An 18,634-nucleotide genomic window follows, 5' to 3' on the forward strand; every position below is an offset into this window, starting at 1 on the left:
AATGGAGACATGATGAAGACACTGAGATGGAAGAGGGAGGAAACTGGAAACCATCCATGGGGTACCTAAATGCTAGAGCTGGTTCCTGGCCCCAGACAGCTCCTGGGGAAGTGGTGAGTCAAGGGACTGCCCACTTTTGACCGAAAGACTGGCTACGGAGGATCTAATGTTCCTTATTGATGCTTGAGCTGGCAGGAGGCTCTGCCTGGAAAGTAGACAGAAACAGAGTTTCATCCGGTCTGAGGTCTTTTGTGCCAATAGGTGCCCATCCCCTAAAGCTCCATATTCCCCTCTGAGAAGCTGTAGCTCCAGCTAACTACTGGTCCAGGAGAAAGCAGGGCAGCGTCCCTGTAGGACTGGGATATGACTGTTCTGCAGGCCCTCCTGTCCATCACTCCCTTCCAGGGCCCCTGCCTGGCCACTCCACAGGAATATGTGCAAACAGTGCAGCTTCTGCTGGCCAGCCAGGGTGCTTTCCTCCACCTGGGTATGTTCCTGGTGGCCTGACAGCACATCAGATCCCTGAGTGCACCTGGAACCTCATCCTGAAGGTCTGGAAGATGGAGCCATAAGCTGGTCCTGGGACCCTAGGACTATGACACATGGCTTAGGAGTGCTGAGCTGAGATCTGTGGCTGGTACACAAGCTGGGGAAGACACTATGCTCTCAGACACTGACAGGGTGAGACATGTGGGTTCATGGTGTGGCATGGAAGCAGGACATGCCTCCCTCTACAGGGCCAGTCCAAGCAAAGGGTATGTCCTCTTTGCTTGCCATGGCCCCTGCTCAAGGTCACCCTGTGGCCCAGAACACTTAACAAAAGAAATACCAGCTCAGTGCCAGTTATCAAAGGCGACTCTGCCAAGGTCCAGGAGCAGACTTAGTGAAGGATTCACCTCTCTCCTTTCTACACTGAAAAGATTGGCTAAAAATCCAAGGAACTACAAAGGAGCTGCAAGTCTAAGAGCCTGTCTACTGCCCATGACTCTTATGCTCCATCTACTGGATAGTAGTTCAAACTACAACACCAAAATATTTTCTTAACCCTCCTCTATGAAACCAAGGACAATAATTCAGCCACAAATTAAAGATCATGTACACACAGAGCCTTGGCCCTCTTAAAACATTCCAGAAATGAAGCCAACCGACTGTCCTCAACTTACAGCTGAGTTAAAGGAACACAAACCCTCTGAGATGAGAATCAACACAAGACCTCTGGCAATTCAAAAAGCCGTGTCCCCTTGGCTCCAAATGACTCTACTGGCTCCCAGCAATGATTTCTTAACCAATCTCAAATTTCGGAAATGACAGGCATAGAATTCAGAATCCGGATGGCAAAGAAGCTCATCAGTACTCAGCAGAACTTTAAGTCAAAGGATTTAAAGAAATCGAGTAAAATAATTCAAGAGCTGAAAGACAAAACAGTCATTTTGAGAAAGAACCAAATTAAACTTCTAGAGCTGAAAAATTCACTATAAGAATTTCATAATGCAATCAGCAGTATTAACAGCAGAATAGACCCAGCTGAGGAAAGATTCTCAGCACTCGAAGGCTACTTCTTTGAATCAGCTGAGACAAAAATAAGGTAGAAAAAAGAATTGAAAAAATGAACAAATCCTCTCATAACTATGGGATTATATAAAAAAAAAACAAATAAATAACTCATTGGAATTACTGGGAGAGGAGAGAGAATAAACAATTTAGAAAATATATTTGTGAGTATATCCATGAAAATTTCTCTAATATCACTAGGCAAGTTGACATGCAAATTTAAGAAATACAGAGAACCCTTGCTAGATAGTATACAATAATGACCACCCCATGGCAGATAGTTATCAGCTTCACCAAGGTCAATGCAAAATAAAAAATCTTAGAGGCAGTTAAAGAGAAAGGTCAGGTTACCTACAGGGAAATCCCATCAGGCTAGCAGTGAACTTCCCAGTAGGAACCTTACAAGCCAGAATAAAGTGGGGGCCTACTTTCAGCATCCTTAAGAAAAAGAAATTTCAATCCATAATTTCATGTGCCCCCAAACAAAACTGTATAGTGAAGGAGAAACAAAATATTTTTCAGACAATCAAACACTGAGGAAATTTGTTTCAATTAGATCAGCCTTATAAGAGGGCTTTAATAGCCTGCTACATGTGGAATTGGAAGAATGACACCTGCTACCATGAAAACATACTTAAGCACATAGCCCACAGACACTATAAAGCAACTACACAATAAGGTCTACATAACAACCAGCTAACAGCACAATGGCAGATTCAAAATTTCACATATCAATACTAACCCTGAATGTAAATGGGCTAAATTGCCATACAATGGCAAGCTGGATAAAGACAATACTGACCTATTTGCTGTCTTCAGGAGACCCACCTCACTTGTAATAACACCCACAGGCTGAAAGAAAGGAAAAGAGAAAGGGCTATCATGCACATGGGAAAAAAGAGATCAGAAGTCACCATTCTTATATCATACAAAATCATTGACAAAGAATACCATTTAAACCAATAACAAAGATGAGCATTGCATAATGAAGAGTAAAATCCAACAGGAAGACTTAAATATCCTGACTATATACATAGCCAATATTGGAGCACATGGATTCATATAACAAGTTTTTCTTGACCTACAAAAGGATTTAAATAGACACATAACAATTGTGGGAAAACTATGAACAACTCTCCCCACACAAGTTACAATATCAAGAGAAAAAAATTAATTCATGGAAATACTAAATCTCCCAATATTGAACTGGGAAAAAAGTGAAAATCTAAACAGACCAATAATGAGTTCCAAAATTGACTCAATAGTAAAATACCTACCAACCTCAAAAAAACCCTTGGGTCAGTGAATTCATAGTCAAATTCTACCAGTTGCACAAAGAAGAACTGGTACCAATCCTAGTGAAATTGTTCCAAAACATAAAAAAGAAGGATCTCCTCCCTAATTCATTTATAAAACCAGCATCAGCTTGTTACCCAAATCTGCCAAAGATACAATGAAAAAAGAAAAAATTTAGGACAATACACCTGATAAACATAGATACAAAAATATCCAATAAAATGTTAGAAACCAACTTCAGCAGAACATCAAAAAGTTAATATGCTACAATCAAATAGGCACTATTTCTGGGCTGCAAGCCTGGTTTAACATAGGCAAATTAATAACTTGATTCACCACATAACGATAATTAAAAGCAAAAGCCATCTGATAATCTCAATAGATATAAAAGGAATTCCAGTAAAATCCAATAAACGTTCCATGAAAGCTCTCAACAGATGAGGCATCAAAGCAAAATACTTCAAAATAGTGAGACATCCATGACAAACCCACAGCCAACATCATATTGAATGGGCAAATGCTGGAAATATTTCCCTTTGAAAACTTGAACAAGATAAGGATGCCTCCTCTCACCACTCCTGTTTAAAATCTTACTAGAAGTCCAGCCAGAGTAATCAGGCAAGACAAATAAATAAAAGGCAACTAAATAGGAAAATAAGAAGTCAAATTATTTGTCTTCACTGATGATATGATTGTATATCTAGAAAACCCTAAATACGCTGCCAAAATTCTACAACTGATAAATGACTTTAGTAAAGTTTCAGGATATAAAATCAATGTGTAATAATTAGTAGCATTTTTATATACCAATAATGTCTAGGGTGAAAGTCAAAAAAAAGAACACAATTCCATTTGCAATACCCATAGAGATAATGAAATACCTGGGAATACAGCTAACCAAAAAGGAGAAAGATATCTGCAAGGATAACTATAAAACCTTGCTGAAAAAAATCAGAGATAACACAAAGAAATGAAAAAAGAAATTCATGCTTGTGCATTGGAAGAAGTATTATTGTTAAAATGACCAGCCCAAAGCCATTTATATATTCAACATTATTCCTATGGAACTACCAATGTCATTCTTCACATAATTAGAATAAACTATCCTAAAATTCATATGAAACCAAAAAAAGAGCCTCAATTACCAGAATAATCTTAAGGGAAAAGAACGAAGCTGAAGGCATCACACAACTGAACGTCAGCTACACTATAGGGCTACTGTAACCAAAACAGCATGGTACTGGTACAAAAATAGTCACAGAAACCAGTGGAACACAATAGAAATCTCTGAAATAAAGCCATACACCAGCAACCACCTGATATTTGACAAGACCAACGAAAACAAGAAATGAGGAAAGGACTCTTTATTCAATGAATTGTGCTGAGATAACTGGCTAGCCATTAGCAGAAGAATAAACCTGGAACCCTATCTTTCACCACATGTAGAAAGTAACTCAAGATGGATTAAAGGATTACAGATTTAAATGTTTTACATTACAGTTTAAATGCCAAGCCATAAAAATCTTAGAAGAAAATCTGGGGAATATCTTTCTTAACACTGACCCTTCCATATAATTTTTGGTTATGTTAGCAAAAACCATTGTAACAAACATGAAAAATTTGTGAGTGGGACCTAAATAATTATAGATTTTCTGAACAGCAAATGAAATTATTAACAGATTCATCAGACAATCAACAGAATGGCAAAATATATTCACAAACTGTGCACCTGACAAGAGTCTAATATCAAAAATATATAGAGACCTTAAACTGTTAAACATGTAAAAACCCCATTAAAAATGCTCAAAGGACGTGAATGGACATTTTTCAAAGCAAGGCATACAAGTGACCAACAAAAATATGAAAACTACTCATCATCACTAATTGTCAGAGAAATGCAAATCAGAACCACGGTGACATAACACCTCATGCTAATCAGAATGATTATGTTTAAAAATTTGAAAATTAACAGGTGCTGACAAGGCTATGAAGAAAAAAGAATGCTTATACAATCTTGGTAGGAATGTACATTAGTCCAGACACTGTGGAAATCAGTCTGGATATTTCTCAGCTAACTTATAACAGAGTTACCATTTGACCCAGCAATCCCATTATTGCATAGATACTCAAAGGAAAATATATTATTCTACCAAGAAGACATATGCACTCGTGTTTATTGCCATATCATTCACAATAGCAAAGACATGGAATCAATTTAGGTGACCATAGATGATGGATTGGATTAAGAAAACGTGGCACATAAATGCCATGAAATAAAATACTGCCATAAGAAAGAACAAAACCATGTCTCCTTACAGCAACATGCGTAGAACTGGAGGTCATTATCCAAAGAGAATTAATGCAGAAATGGATAACCAAATACTGCACATTCTCACTTACAAATGAGAGCTAAACACTGAGCACACATGGATGTGAGCATGAGAACAATAGACACTGAAGATTGATAGAGTGGAAGAAAGACAGGAGGACACTGTTTGAAAAACTATGTATTGGGCACTATGCTGATTACCTGGGTGACAGCATCCATAGTCCAAACCTCAATACCGTGCAATATACCCATGTAACAAACTTGCACATATACCCCTTGTATCTAAAGTAAAAGCTGAAATTTGAAAGAAAAGAAATAATAAAGATAAAATAACTAAATAAGAAGAAGTAAAAAAAATTAGAAAAGTTTAACAAAACAAAAAGTTGTTTTATTTGGGGAAATAAGCAAAATTGAAAAACTATCAGCTAGTTGAACTAAGAAGAAAAGACTGAAACAAAATCAGATAAAGGAGACATTACAATGATACTATAGAAATACAGACGATAATTAGACACTATTATGAGGAATTATACACCAACAAATTGGAAAACCTGGAGAAAATGAATAAATTCTTGGACCCATAAAATCTACCAAGATTGAACTTGGAAGAAATAGGAAATTTGAACAAGCAATGACAAGTAATGAAATTGAATCAGTAATTAAAGCCACCCAACAAAGGAAAGCCCAGGACTGATGGCTTTACTGCTGAATTTTACAACTCTTAAAAAAAAAAACTAACAAAAATTATTCTCAAGCCATTTCCAAAAATTGAAGAATTATTCCTAACTAATTTCATGAGACTAACATTACCCTGATACCTAAATCAGATAAGAAAAGGACAAAAAAAGAGGAAAGTATAAGACGATATCCATGATGAATATAGATGCAAATATCTATGCTACAAAATAATAACCAAACAACATACCAAAAAGATAATGCACCATGATCAAATAGAATTTATCTCAGAGATGCAAGGATGGTTCAACATAAGATCAATAAATGTGATACGTTGCATCAGCAGAATGAACAACAAAAACTATATGATCATCTCAATAGAGACAAAAAGTATTAAATAAAATCCAACATCATTTTATGATAAAAACTCTCAACAAATTAAGTATTAAATATACCTCAACATGATAAAAGCCATATTATGAGAAACTGACAGCTAAGTCATACTGAATGGAGAAAAGCTGAAAGTCTTTCTTGTAATGACTGAAACAAGACAAGGATTCTCACTTTCACCACTCTTATTCAACATAGTATTGAGAAATCTTAGCCAGAACAATTAGACCAGAGAAAGGAATAAAGGGCATAATATTTGGAAAAGAGGAACTCAAATTGTCCCTCTTTGTAAACTACATAATCTTATACATAGAAAAACCTAAAGGCTCCACTAAAATACTCACAGAATAATAAATTCAGTAAAGTTGCAGAATACAAAATCAACATACAAAAATTAGTGGCATTTCTGTACATCAGTATTAACCAGCTAAAATAATCAGGAAAGCAATCTCATTCACAATAGCTGTCAAAAACAAAAAACAAAAAATCCTAGAAATAGATCTAAGGAGATAAAAGAACTCTACAAGATAAACTACAAAACACTCATAAAAGAAGTTGAAGAGGACACAACATGAAAATATATCTTAGGTTTATGGATTGGAAGAATTAAGGTGGTTAAAGTCACTATACTCCCCAAGCAATTTACAAATTCTATGCAATTTCTGTTAAAATAGCATTGATATTCTTCATAGAAATAGAAAAAAAATTCTGAAATTCATATAGAACCACAAAAGATCCCAAATAGCCAAAGCAGTCCTGAGCAAACAAAACTAGAGGCATCACACTACCAGACTTCCAAATATGCTACAAAGCTCTCATAACCAAAGAGCATGGTGTTTGTATAAAAACAGACACATAGATAAATGTAATAGAATGACAAACCTGGAAATAAATTCTTGTATTTACAGCCAGCTGACTTTTGACAACGGGGCCAAGAACATTAACTGGGAAAATTAACATTAATATTATCTCTTCAATAAATGGTGATTTATGACTGGATACCCATATGCAGAAGAATAAAATGATACCGTTAGCTCCCACCATATGCAAAATTAATTCAAAATTGGCCAAATACTTAAATGTAAAATCCAAAAATATAAGGCTATTAGAAGAAAGCACAGGATAAATGCTTCAGGGTGTTGGTCTAAGCAAAGGTTTTGTAATGAAGACTCCAAAAGCACAGGTAACAAAAACAAATTAGAGAAATGGGACCATATCAAGGTAAAAAGCTTCCTGACCCAAAGGAAACAATCAATATGGTGAAGAGACAACCTCTAGAATGGAAGAAAATATTTACAAACTGATTACACAACAAGGGACTAACATCTGGAATATTCAAGGAACTGAGAAAACCCATCCACAAGAAAACAATTGGATATAAAAGTAGCTCAACAAAACACAACAACTACATATAAACAGCTAAGTATATATTTGAAATAAAGCTCAACATCACTAGTAATCAGGAAAATGCACATCAAAAGAACAATGAAATTATCTCACTTGAATTAGAATAGCTATTATTAAAAAGACAAAAATATTCTTGTCAAAAAAGAAAAATACTAACAAATGCTGGTTAGGATGTGGAGAAAAGGGTTTTCTTATAAACTGTTAGTGGAAACTCGCATTAGTATATACCATTATGTGAAACACTATAAACGTTTCTCAAAAAACAGAAATTGAACTACCACATGAACCAGTAATCCTACTGCTGGATATTTATCCAAAGGAAGGGAAATTAGTATATCAAGGAGATAGCTGCATCTCCATGTTTATTGCAACTCTAATCACAACTGCCAAGACATAGAATGAAACCCAATGTTCATCAACAGATGAATGACTAAAGAAACTGTTGTGTATAGATACAGAGGGGATATTATTTAGCCAGAAAAAAGTCATAAAATGTCATTATTTGCAGCAACTTGGATAAGTCTGGAGGACAATATGTTAAGTGAAATGAGTCGGGGCAGAAAGAGAAATATTACATGTTCTCTCATATGTGGGAGCATAAAGAGAGAGAATGAGAGAAAAAAAGAAAGAGAAAGGAAAAGGAAGAAAAATAAAGAAAAAATGGTACTCATAGAAACAGAGAGTAGAATAGTGGTTATTAGAGGCTGCAAAGGGTAGGGAAGAGAAGACAATGGAAAGAGTTTGGTTAATAAATATAAAATTACAGCTAGACAAGAGAAAAAAGTTCAAGTGTTTTGTAGCACTATAGGGTAATTATGGTTAGCCACTATTTAGTGTATATTTTCAAAAAGCCAGAAGAATGTTCATAACAAAAAATAATAAATATTCAAGATGATGGATATGCTAACTACCGTAATTTAATCATTAAACATTGTATATACATGTATTAAAACATCACCCTGGGCTGGGTGCAGTGGCTCATGGCTGTAATCCCAGCACTTTGGGAGACCAAGGCTGGTGGATCACTTGAGGTTAGGGACTAGCCTGGCTAACATGGCAAAACCCAATCTCTACTGAAAATACAAAAATTAGCCAGGCATGGTGGCACACACCTGTAATCCCAACTTCTGGGGAAGCTGAGGCAGGAGAATCTCTTGAACTCGGGAGGCACGGGTTGCAGTGAGTGGAGATCGCAACACTGCACTCCAGTCTGGGTGACAGAATAAGATTCTGTTTCAAAATGTAATAAATAAGTAAAATAAAATAAATATTACTCTGTATCTCATAAATTAATACAATTATTATGTGTCAATTAAAAATAAAAGGAATAGAAAAGAAAGTCTTAAAACAAAAAATCTGCAATAGAACAGTGTACAAAAGCTATAAAAGGTGGGCTATATAAGATGATTCAGTGCCAGAAGTTATAAAAATATGCTCAACCTCACTAGTTATCAAGGAAGTACAAATTAAAGCAATAATAAGCTATTGTTATACATCTGGTTGACTGGCATTAATTACAAGTCTGACAATCCTAAATGTTGGTGAGAATATAGAACAATTGCTGCTAAGAGGAGACAGTATATAAACAATTTGAAAATTAATATTTCACATTGTAATGAACTTGGAAGTGAGGAGCCTCTATAACTGACCAATTTCTTTTCTAGAATCTACTCCAGAAAATTTCTCCACATGTGTACAAGGAGGCACATATAAGAATGTTCTTTGTTGAGAATAACAAAATATTGGATGCAATCTAAAAACCAGTGAATGGTGAAAAATTTAAGTTGTATTCTCGTTAGCAATATAATATGAGACAGTAGTTAAAATACATTACCTGGAGCTACATGTATTGTCATAATTTTGAGCAATAAAGGAAGTACTGGATTCTGTGTATTATTTGGTATTCTATATATGCATGTATGAGTGTTTAAATGTGCTGAGCATCTGGTTTTCTAAGTATATATGTAGTAAAGTTACAAAAATATACTAAGGGATGATAAAACTCAAAATGAGAATAGGGGTTATTTCTAGAGAGGTAGAAGGAAAGGAAATATGCACGAGTCATGGTACACCTGGAAAAAAAAGACAAAAAATTTCTATCATTGTGAGGAAATTGTTTTTGGTGATGAGTCTTTACTTACATCACTGAGGGTTATGGTGTATAATAACTCTATGTGAAACTAATCTTGATTAAAATAGTTTTAAAATAGTTTTTCAAGTGATATTTGAGTGATGCTTGAAAGATGTGTCTATTCCCAAACATCCTCCCATTGCCACACTATCTAGAATGCCGTCCACTTTCTTTTTTCTTAAAGGCATCCTGAGGAATATATAGACTTTAAATTTGAAATATGAATATTTCAAGAGACTACTCAGCTTATAGAAGGAAAATCCTATTTCCCAATCACTTACCTCAAGTCAGCCTCTGAAATGGGTGTGAACTCATAACAGCCCAGGCTGTGTTATTTAGTTCCTATTTGAAACACAAGGCCATTGACTTTCCCCCCTGGTTCATCTGCTCCCATAGGATAAAGAATTGGTCCCAATATGTAGTTAGAGAAGGTTAAGAGTTTTATATGTCATCTCCCACTTCTATGATTACTCATTCAACCTGTATTTTGAAGACAAAAATGGAATCATTCAGGTAATAATACAGGTTGCAGTGAGCTGAGACTGCACCATTGCACTCCAGCCTGGGAGGCAGAGTGAGACTCTGTCTCCAAAAATAGTAATAATAGTAATTTATATCTCCACTTATATTTACAAATCTTTCCTTGAATGATTCAAGGTAAAACATATTCTTTCTTTTTCCTTTTAGTTTTTGGAAATTCTTCAGATAGACCTTATGTATTAAAGTTAAAATCAATTTCTTAATGGAATTGTAAAAAAGACCTTAGAGAATTTGAGTTTCAGACCATTCAAAATTACAGCCTCTGAGATGCATGGTTGCATACAAAAGGGTGCTGGGAAGTGCTCTCTTAAAAATACATATATAAGAAATTGAGGAAGACAGGACATGGCAGAGAGAGAAGCTGGCCAATCACTCATCTGCTCTGAGGCTTCAACCAATTTTATAGGTTTGCTCTGAGTCTGGCATGGTCTTTTTAAGATGTCTCAAATATGTATTTCCTCATTATCCAGTAGAAAATTGACAATAGCTACCTTCTCTGAGGAATCACAGTCTTGGACAAGGTGCTTCCCATTGACCCACGGCAAATTCAGTGAGGCTGTTGAGCCATCAGTAGGAATACTCCCACTAGCTGGTGTTGGGTATGTTAGTTCTGAACTGGGGGTCTTGGTGGAGCAGTATTTTTTTTTCACTTTAATTACATCCATGCTCACACACACATCCTATGTTTGTCCTGCCTCCCTTCAATAAGCAGGAATCTGGTTGAGTGAGAGATTTAGCAATGAAGCAAGGTAAGAAGAGATAAAGTAAGAATATCCATTTTGTACAAATGTACTGTCTTACAGCTGAGAGTTTAAATGTTTTTTTTTTTTTTTGAGACGGAGTTTTTCTCTTGTTACCCAGGCTGGAGTGCAATGGCACGATCTCAGCTCACCGCAACCTCCGCCTCCTGGGTTCAAGCAATTCTCCTGCCTCAGCCTCCCGAGTAGCTGGGATTACAGGCATGCGCCACCATGCCCAGCTAATTTTTTGTATTTTTAGTAGAGACGGGGTTTCACCATGTTGACAGGATGGTCCCGACCTCTTGACCTCGCGATCCACCTGCCTCGGCCTCCCAAAATGCTGGGATTACAGGCGTGAGCCACCGCGCCCGGCCTAAAAGTTTGTTTTTAAGACCTCAGAATATATACTCACCAACAAGGTTGCATCAAAGAAACTGCTTGGGCTGTGTAGTGGTCTGTTCTCATGCTGCTAATATAGACATACCCGAGACTGGGGGTAATTTATAAAGAAAAAGAAGTTAAATGGACTCACAGTTCCGCAGGGCTAGAGAGGCCTCACAATCATGGGAGAAAGCAAAGGAGGGACAAAGGCACATCTTACAAGGTGGCAGGCAAGAGAGGATATGCAGGGCAACTGCCCATTATAAAACCATCAGATCTCATGAAACTTACTCACTATTACTGGAACAGCATGGGAAAGACCTGCCCTATGATTTGGTTACCTCCTACCAGGTCCCTACAATGACATGTGGAAATTATGAAAGCTACAATCCAATGAGATTTGGTTGGGGACACAGCCCTATATCAGGCATTCACTTTGAGATTTCACATATCCACACAAGGACATTTCACAAGAGATACAGGTCCCAGTGCCAAGCACAGAGGTGGACAGAACAAGGATGCATAATTGAATATAGATGTTCAATTTAAGTAAGTTGTCTTCCTTGATATGAATGGCTCTATCTTTAACTACCTGAACTTTTTGGTAGGATTCTTCCAGCCTTGATAATCAGAGAAAACTTTTTAAAACAGGCTTTTGAAAACTTTTTCATTATTTGGATTTATTTTTGAAATGAATTAAACATTTATGGAATGGATAAATGAGTCTTCATGCATGATAAGACCAAGTGTCCAGATTTATTTGAACTTGCAAATTTTTAAATACTAGTCATACACTAACATTTTGACTATGAAAGCTTTACTAGAATCAATATCTACTCAAATGAAATACATATAGGCACTTACATTTGCTGAATTGGTATAAATTCCTAAAGAGTAATCTTAAGTTAGCTTGTTCAAGTTAATGATTCTGTGACTCTAAGGCTAGAATATGGTCTAATGGAAAAAGCGTTCATACTGAAGACAGACAGGCCTGGGTTAGATTTTGAGTATATTGCTTATTAGCTTTGTGACATTTAGCAAGGCATTTAATCTTTTAAGCCACAATTTCCTTATCTGTAAAATTTGGATATAATAGAGCCTACATTAGAGTTTTTAATTATACATAGTACCTGGAAAAGGAAAATCTTCAATCAATGCCAATTGTTTTCCTTCTTTTAGAAAACATTTGGTTAAAAATCATTTGGGATTTCACCATTGAAATCTGATAATACTAAGTGGCACTTTGCTATTTAATATTTCATACATTGATCATCTCTTTAATAATCAAATGAGTTACCAGTTGATAAATGATTATTTCATGTACAATATTCATTTAATTTAGTTAGAGCAACACAATTCCTCAACTATAAATCTTTGGTAAAGTGGTAGTTATTTATGTAGTCTTAAATTATACAAATGAATATAAGTATCATTAAAACAAAAATTGCACTGGATAAAATTAAATAGGCAAGGAAGATTTTATTCAAGGCAATTGTAATAGTGAAGAAAGGCTTGAACAAAATCTGAACTCAACGTCACTGGAAAAAAAGATGGAAACTTTTTAAGCATTAGGGTGAGAGGTAGAACACAAACCATTTGTGTTGCTAATAGACTTTACACCCCCAATTGCAACCCCCTAAAAAACTTTCTAGTACTTTTTGACAGAGCACCCACCAGTTAGGTTCAAACACTGCCAGGTAGACTGGGACTGGAGTATTGGGATGCCATCTTCCTTGTTTACATTTCAAAGTAATGGCTCCCAGGTCCTTGACAAAGACATTCTTGGGTTGGTTACTAGCAAGAGGCTTTAAAAAAGTTTTTTACCTCCAAGAGGCAGAGTAAAAAATTACAGGTATCTAAATAAATGCTCAAAGCAAAGATAAGTCAGGAGCCACAATCAGGAAGAAGTCAGCCCAAGTTCAATTAACCTTAGGGAAACATTAAGGCTATTTTGGTCAGCATATAGCTATTTTTGAGAAACATGCACACAAGTTTTTTAAAAAATCCAATTATTTAACAAATTTAAAGGAGTAGATTAAAGGATCTAATGGCTTTCAAAACCCACTCATTGAACTTTTGTGATTCTGTTTTTAAATTGCATATATTAAAAGATAGTGGGAATCACACTATATTGTTTTATACATATTTCTTTCTTTTTTTTGAGACAGAGTTTCGCTCTTGTTACCCAGGCTGGAGCGCAATGGCGTGATCTCGGCTCACTGCAACCTCCACCTCCTGGGTTCAGGCAATTCTCCTGCCTCAGCCTCCTAGGTAGCTGGGATTGCAGGCATGTGCCACCATGCCCAGCTAATTTTTTGTATTTGTAGTAGAGTAGGGTTTCAGTAGTAGAGATGGTGTTTCACCATGTTGACCAGGATGGTCTCGATCTCTTGACCTTGTGATCCACCCACCTTGGCCTCCCAAAGTGCTGGGATTATAGGCATGAGCCACCGCACCCGGCCGTTTTAAATGTATTTCCAATTCTTACATTTGGCTATGGTATTGAAACTGCCTTTGCAACAATCATAACTGAGAAAATTATGACAGTGAAAGATATCAGACCTAACTGACCCCATCTTGCCTCTAACCTCTAAACTGTCCTTGTTCATTCCTGGGCATAGGTCAAACTAGCCTTGGGAAGAAATTTAGTTTATAGTTTAAATAATAGTGCTTCCTAAAATCTAAACATTGTTTTGTGAAGCAAATGAAAGGCTGCCAGTCACCAAGTTAGGATGAGAGGGGCTGGAATTCTAAATATCACCAGCCATTATTCTTTATGTCATAAAATTTACAATTTCCCAATTACTCATGAAGGTAATATCACTATTGTGAACCTAAGATCAGGATTTTGAGATGTCTTTTCAGGTTTTTGCATTTCTACCAACCAGATGACCCCACCTGGACCTGCTAATTAGTTCTGTGGCCCCCACCTAGAAAGTGACTCAGCATAAGAGGACAGCTTTAACTCCCTTTGATTTTGTCCCTGAGCCAAGCAATCAGCACTCTCAATTCCATGCCCACCAAATTAACCTTAAGAACTCTGATCCCTGAGTTTTCAGGGAGACTGATATGAGTGATAATAAAACTCCTGTCCCTGCACAGCCACTCTACATGAGTTACTCTTTCTCTATTCAATTCCCCTGTCTTGATGAATTGGCTTTGTCAAGGCTTCGGGCAAGGTGAACCCACTGCATGGTTATAGCATCATATACTATTAGGGATGGCTTTGTTAAATCTTTTGAATGAGAAAAGAAGGTGGATCAGAGATAATTAAAGCAAACTTTGATTTTTTTTCAAAATAAGTTAAAAGACATTTAAATTTTGGCCTTTTATCTCTAGACAGAGATTAAATATACAAAAAAAAAAGAAAAAAATGAAACGATTATGGTAAATTTATATATCAGTTTTCTAGGAAACTTAAGTTTGTTAAAACAAATTAAACAAATCACTTTCATGGTATCTAAATTACTTAATTTAGTGTGCTCTTGACAAGTGATAACAATAAACAGTTAACTCAAACCCAGAGATGAAATATGTTAAAGTGGTCTGTTTTGTTAGGTTACAATAATTTGTAGGAAGCTAGTGTTACAATTGTCATACGTAATGTAAATTTTTATCTTGGAAAAAGATAAAAAATATATTTATATATTCTGTAAAGCATGGGAAGGTATATAGAAAATGAATAATATACAATGGAGACATACAGGATTGTAAACAGAACAATTTATTTAATACATTTAGATGATCTAAACACTCTCATGTTAATATAACTTTTTTTAACATTGTAAACCAAAAATGAAATTGAAAGCCCCAACTCACTAAGTAGACCCACCTCTTAGCCAAGGGGAGGAGTATATAATGAGGAATATCCAATTACCTTGCTCCCCTGTTCCTAGGGGTGATTAGACATGCCTCATTGTACTCTCTTCCCTTTTAATTCAGGCACATAACTGATCAGTATTAACATTAAAATAGCGGTCCTAAAACTGACAGAACAGACTCTTTGTAGCAATAAGATATCAACTCCAACCTAACACTGGTATAAGATCACATGACAGGTAGCAGGCCCTAAAAGGAAATAATAAAATTTTACCCTAAAATATATTTCTTTGGCATATTTAGAACTAGCCCTGCAACCCTGTCTCTTGTGGAGGAAACATCATTCTGTAAAGAATCTCTTTCATATACTGGGTAACTCAGGAAAATCTGACACCTTTGATGAGGCATTCACATCTATTCTCTCTGAAGCCTGTTCTTAAAGGCTTCATCTACATGAGAAGACTCTTGACTTCCATGACCCTCCCCTTTACCTTAACTCAAGCTAATTTCCACTGTTCAGGCAGAGCTTAAACCTTTCAACCAATTGCCAATAAGGAAATTTTTAAATCCACCTATGACTTAGAAGACCTCTCAAGATGTCTCCCTTTCTGGGCGAAACCAAGGTATACCTCACATGTACTGATTTATGTCTTTTCCTGTAAGTTCTGTCCCCTGAAATGTAAAAAACCAAGCTGTAACCCAGCCATCTTGGGCACATGTTCTCAGGAACTCCTGATGCTGTGTCACATGTCATGATACATTGACAAAATAAGCTTCTAAATTGATTGAAACATGTCTTGGGTGCTTATTTGTTTATAACATCAATAATATGATAAGCTATGAATTGTAATAACAATTTAGAAAACTTAGAACTTTGAGACCTTTGATAAATCAAAAATAAATGAATTTTATGGTGCTAAATGTGCTGTTATAAAAAGTTCTTATCGTTTTTCATTCTTAGAAAAGGCAAGAATCACTTCAAAATAGTTTAATTATTGTTTTTAAAATTACAGGACTTGTCCTTTTCAGGCTGAAATAATGATTAATTGAAAATTCTTCACAAATAATTTAAGATCAAGTAGTGATATAGTTAAGAATGAAACTTGGGAACTATGGAATTTCAGCAGGCAGAAAGGAATTGGGACCAGGAGAGGAGCTGCTATAATGTCTACTCTATACTCTGGGCGATAAAATGCAAAGCTGAAAACTTACTAGAGGGCCGTGGATCCTTCACTATTAACATTTTTCTGAGATTTATTTGGCTTTTCTTTCTTTTGCTCCTGACTCTTCACCTATCTCATTAAGCCTTTATTGATTACTTCCTAACTTACTCTTCTCCCTAAAGCACATGCTGGATTCTTGCCATCAGTTGACTATTCTTTTGACAGTCATAGGCATTTCTTTATATAGGAAAGAAATTTGGAGAAGAAAAAGAGATTAACTAAATCTACCATTATAAAGTTAGAAAAATACAGATGTATTTAGAGAACCTCACCAATTAAAGACATTGAACATTCTGACAAATTTCTTTCTGATACAAAAAAATTGTATTGAAATGTGGTAACATGCATTTTTTTATTTACAAAGTGAACGTACCCATATAGACAGTATTCAAATAAAGAAACAAACACACAAAAAAATCCCAGGTCCCAGGAAGTCTTCCTATGTGAACCTTACATTATCTCCTAAATTTCTAATAGAATATATTCTTTTTACTTGTTTTTGTCTTTTATATAAATGGAATGCAGTTTATATTTATCCCTGCCTGACTTACTTTACTCAATGTACTACTGAGGAGTTCATCAACATTGTAAAATGTAGTTGTGCATAATTCATTCCCTGTTTTGTATACTGTCCAATTCAGTGAGCCCTAAAACATATTTATTAATTTACTGATGAACATCTAGGTGTTGCTAGTACAGACCATTACAAAAGTATTGGTATGAACATTTTTGTACATGTTTTTTGGTTTATGTATTCTTTTGGTCTGAATGTTCATGTCTCCCCAAAATTTGCGTGTTGGACTTCTAATACCCGAGATGGTGATATTGGGAAATGGGCATTTAGAAGGTGATTGAGTCATGGGGATGGAGCCGTCCTAGGTGAGATTGTTACCCTGAAAAGGGAGGCCACAGAGAGATTCTTCCCACCATGTGAAGGCACAGTGAAAAGGTGCGCCATCTGTGAACCAGAAAGCAGGCCGTCATTAGATACCAAAGTTGCTGGTGACTTGATCTTGGGCTTCTCAGATTCCAGAACTATGAGAAATAAATTTGTGTTCTTTATAAGCCACTCAGTTTGTGTCATTTTGTTATAGCAACCGAAATGACCAAAATACATGTGTACTAATTTCTGTTATACACTACTCTGGGTCATAGCATAAGCTTATCTTCAGCAGTAGGAGACAAAAGGTTTTCCAAAGTGGTTTTGCTGGTTTATATTTATACCAGAATCCATGAGGATTACAGTATTGCAAATTTTATGAGACTTACATTTTCTTTATGGAAATGTAAAATGATATGTCATTCTGATTTTCAAATTAATTTCTGTAATTACTACATTTTCACATGTATACTAGCCACTTGAATATATTCTTTTGTAAAATATCTTTCAAGTCTTTTGTCCAATTTTCTACTGGGTTGTTGTCCATTTATTAATTTATAGATATTTGTTAGCTTTTCCAGATATGAGTCATCAGTTGAATATATAAATTATAAGTATCTTTTATCATTTCCTAATCTTTGGATTTACTTTTCATTCTCTTAATCATGTAATTTAAGTACAGTTTATTAATATTTTAAATTCCATTTTAATATTTTTTTTGCATCATCTTGATGAAATCTTTACCTGCTCTGAAATCACAAAGTCATTTTCCTCCATTATTTTCTAGAAACTTTATTGTTTAATTTTCAAATTTGTACCTACAATCCATCTGGGCCAGTAGTGGTTCAGATGATTTTTCCCAATGTATATTGAAATGATTTAGAACCTTTTTCTTTTTTTTTTTTTTTTTTTAGAGAGTATAGTTTTCCCTCCACTGCTCTGTAAGTTTGCCTTTATCATAAAATCAGGTGTTAGGGATGAAATGTTTGCTTCCCCCTTAAATTTATATGTTAAGTCCCATTACTCTTAACTTAATTATTGTTGTATTTGGGTTTATATCACTATCAATATTCTGCATTTGGCCCATTTCTTTTATGTTCCTTTCCGATTTCTTCTTACTTTCTTTTAGATTAACAAGATATATATATTTTAAATATTGCCTCATTTTTATTTAGTTAACCTGTTATACATTCTGGTACTGTTCTTTTATGCCAGCTCTAGAAATTATAATGTTATCCTTACCTTTTTATAACCCAATACAGAATATGCTTT

General features: G+C 35.4%; 1 protein-coding gene across 5 annotated transcripts in view; it reads left to right on the forward strand.

Annotated features, from left to right (window-relative positions):
* Nucleotides 1-18,634, forward strand: part of LOC108588667 (uncharacterized) — a 708,321-nt gene that overhangs the window by 573,521 nt on the left and 116,166 nt on the right. The gene's annotated exons all lie outside the window — the stretch shown is intronic.

Source organism: Callithrix jacchus, chromosome 16, assembly GCF_049354715.1.
Source record: "Callithrix jacchus isolate 240 chromosome 16, calJac240_pri, whole genome shotgun sequence".
In the NCBI taxonomy this organism is placed as follows: Eukaryota; Metazoa; Chordata; class Mammalia; order Primates; family Cebidae; genus Callithrix; species Callithrix jacchus.